The 3,747-nt window shown below is 44.3% G+C and overlaps 1 protein-coding gene across 2 annotated transcripts in view; it reads right to left on the reverse strand.

Annotated features, from left to right (window-relative positions):
- Window positions 1–1,612, reverse strand: part of LOC101989565 (dihydrodiol dehydrogenase 3-like) — a 32,554-nt gene extending 30,942 nt beyond the window's left edge. The window contains exon 1 of one of the 2 annotated variants that reach the window (XM_013349048.2): window positions 1,347–1,612. The gene's annotated coding sequence lies outside the window, so the exon portion shown is untranslated. The remainder of the gene's footprint in view (window positions 1–1,346) is intronic. The other variant, XM_005354919.3, reaches the window with a different exon arrangement.
- Window positions 1,613–3,747: the final 2,135 nt, after the last annotated feature.

Here is a 3,747-nt window from a genome sequence, read left to right on the forward strand (position 1 = left end):
GAGGGGAGGGGAGGGGAGGGGAGAGGAGGGGAGGGGAGAGGAGAGGAGAGGAAACTGCATTGGGTGAAGTGGATGCTTTTTTTTTTTTAAATCCAGGAAGACTTTTATTACACAATTTGACTTTACATCGATAAAATGTTAGGTATAACATTATAGATGAAGGAAGAACAATCTAATTTATATTGAAATAAATATTAGGCATATGAAGCACATACACTGAAAAAGGGTCACAAAAATTACAGGTGAAGACAAGACTTTGCTCAATCATCAAAGAAAGCCCTTGATACTTCTGATTTCACACCATCAAATTTTATCATTCTTGCTGATTTAAGCAGAACACAAAACAAATTGGACCCTATGCTTTTTGTGCGCTCTACCAAAGGCATGCCACTGCACAAAACACATATGTCAGCACTGGGGAACCAGGCAGGGAATACCTCAGTAAAGATGGCAGGACTTGTTCACCTGACCTGGCCCTTGGTTAAGATGGCAGTAAGGTCACCTGACCTCAGTCAAAATGGTGGCAGTCATGTGTTATATGGAGAAGCCACACTCTTTGAACTGTGGGAGTTTTAAATAAACAAGAGAGACCTAGAGGCATGATCCACCCTGTCACCATGCTGCCCCGACACAAGCCATGGCAGGAAGCAAAGGCTGGAACTGAAAACAGCTGTCTCAGAGATCCAATTAATCTTGTCAGTTTCTGCAGGACCAGCATTAGTGGTGGCGGGGATAGAATGTAAGGAATGGGAGCGAGAGGAAAAGAGCATTTTCAGACGGGTGGGGAAGGGGCTGCCCAGTAAAAGGTAAAGAAGAGGCCACAGGACACTGGCAGAGCATTTACAGGTAGGTGCCTGATAGTTTGAGGGTTTATATCCCATAGCTGAAAATGTGAAAACAGTGAACAAACACCACAAGGCCGGGTGTTAATGAAGTCGACTGGCCCAGGTCCAGACTACTCAAAGTCAGAGGTGGAGGCCTTCCTGGATGATCTCTCACAGTGGGGACCACTTACAGGTTCAAAAGAAAAGATAAAGGAAAACAACAACAACAACAAAAACCAACAATAACAATAAAAAGCAAAAAACAAACAAACCAAAAATCCAAGGGATTCCGGTCGCAAAGCAAATGCACCCCTCAGCCTGTGCAGTGGTAGCATGGGACAACTGCCCTGGGTAGTCTATCACAATTTTAGCTATGGGAAGCAACCAGAGATGAATGTCAATGAAGGGCTCAACCGTAGCCATGAAGGCTGTGGTTAGGTGTGATCCCCTCATTTCTAGGAAAACCAGAGGATTTCTGGGAGTGTGAGAAATGGTTAAGCTGACTTAAAGGGGGAAACTCACCACCAAAGCCGCTGGTGTCCGTAGAGGTCAATGCTCAGAAGCAGGTAGATACTTTGTTCCAGAGTACAGGGTTTCATGTGTCCTCAGCTGGCCTGCGCCCAGGTGGGAGGGCATGTGGCCAAGTCACATATCAATGTTATTCTTTTTTTAAAGATATGACGGTGGGGGACTGGTCCCATGAGGGGTGGTGGCCCAATGAAGAGCAGCAGGTCTTACCGCCCAAGGGCTCTGTGGGGTCCTAGGTGGGTTGGAGGCAGCAGATGAGAGGCCTTGGTGGGTCAGTGGGACAGCCAGTCCCATGAGGAGTGGGTGAGAGACAGAGACAGATAGGAGTGCCATGCAGAGAGAGTTTGGATACAATTTATTTAGGAAAAGGGAAGAAAAGGGAAAGGACACACACATACTCACACACAGATAGATAGATAGATAGATAGATAGATAGATAGATAGATAGATAGATAGATAGATAGATAGATAGATAGATAGATAGAAACAGGTAGAAAGGGAGGGAAGGAGAGGAGAGGAAGCAAAAGCCACCTCTTAAAAAGAGAGACGGAGCAGAGGGAGAGGACAGGCTGGAAGCCAAAGGAAGATCCCCTTGCACTGGCAGAAGGGGAGGAGTGAGCGGGCTTTTCTCTTAAAGGGACAGGGCAGACCATTACAGATATATTAGAAAGTTTGTCTGTTTTGTCGTTCTGGTGTGTTTAGCAAAAATTTAGATTTTTTTTGTGTTCTATTTTATTAAAAAGCTGTTTTCTAGAGTTGGGGTCTAGGTCTTCCATTCTCTAGATTCAACCATGTTTAAGAGTTCCTCCTACGCCTTGTGCCCGGTTAAGTCTCCTGGCACAGAAAGCAAAGTAAAACAACCAAGAAATTAAACTTGATTTATATAAACATTCTTCATGTCAAGATTTTAAGTTCATTTTATTGGATTTGGTTTAAAATTTGGTAAAACTATTTCTTCAAAAAGTTTATTTTAAAATTAGTAACACATGGTTGGTAGTTAAAAATCTATACATAGGTAATCTCAAAGAGACCACGTGCCATGATCCCATTCTGGCATATAAGCAGCACATGGCTTGCTGCCATCTCTAGGCAACCACGTGGCTGGTCACCATCTTTGCTAGGGTTGGAGGAAATGGATGCCATATGACTTCACCATCATATAATTTAAAGTGACCACCACATGAGGTGAGCCTACAAAAAAGAAAACAATAGGTCTCCAAGATATTTATATAAGGAAAGATTTTGATAATTCCTGTCTTGTCCTAAAAACAAGGTCCAGAAATAAATCCCAGATATTGAATACTGAATAATCTACACTATTAAAGTTTGGTTTTACCTCATGTGAGTTATGGTTGTGCCCTGGGCTGGAGAGATGGCTCAGTGCTTAACAGCAGTGGTAGCTCTTCAAGAGATTCTGAGTACAATACCCAGCAATGAAATGGTGGCTCACAGTCATCCATAAGGAGGTTTGGTGCCCTCTTCTGGCCTTCAAGCAGACATACAGGCAGAACACTGTATACATAATAGATAAATAAAGCTTTTTTTTTTTTTTGGAACTATTAAGAGAAAAATTTATCCGATGACCCTGTGTTCCACCCTTCTTCTTCTTTTTTTTTTTTGGAACTATTAAGAGAAAGGTTTATTCAATGACCCTTGAATCCTTGTTCCACCCTTCTTTTTTTCTTTTTCTTTTTTTTAATTTATTAAAAATTTCCACCTCCTCCCATCCCCCCATTTCCCTCCCCCTCTCCCCATTCTCACTTCCCCTCCCTCTCCAGTCCTAAGAGAAGTCAGGGTGCCCTGCCCTGTGGGAAGTCTAAGGCCCTCCCCCCTCCATCCACGTCCAGAAAGGTGTGCATCCAAGCCGACTAGGCTCCCAAAAAGCCAGCACATGCAGTAGAATCAAAACCCAGTGTCATTATCACTGGCTTCTCAGTCAGCCCTCATTGTCAGGGACATTCAGAGAGTCTAGTTTGATCACAGGTTCGTTCAAACCCAGTCCAGCTCACCTTGGTGAGCACCTATTAGATCAGTCCCAACGTCTCCGTGGGTGGACGCACCCCTTGCAAACCTGTCTTCCTTGCTCATGTTCTCCTTCATTCTGGTATTCATCTGGGCCTTGGGAGCTCAGTCCAGTGCTCCAATGTGGGTCTCTGTCTCTATCTCTGTCTATCGCCAGTTGAAGGTTCTATGGTGATATGCAAGGTATTCATCAGTGTGGCTATGGGAGAAGGCCAGTTCAGGCACCCTCTCCTCTGATGCCCAAGGACCTAGCTGGGGAGATCTCCATGAACACCTGGGAACCCCTCTAGAACCAAGACTCTTGACAACCCTAAAATGGCTCCCTTAGTTAAGATATCTTCTTCCCTGCTTCCATATCCACCCTTCTTCCATC

This window comes from Microtus ochrogaster, chromosome 16 (genome assembly GCF_000317375.1).
Source record: "Microtus ochrogaster isolate Prairie Vole_2 chromosome 16, MicOch1.0, whole genome shotgun sequence".
Taxonomy (NCBI): Eukaryota; Metazoa; Chordata; class Mammalia; order Rodentia; family Cricetidae; genus Microtus; species Microtus ochrogaster.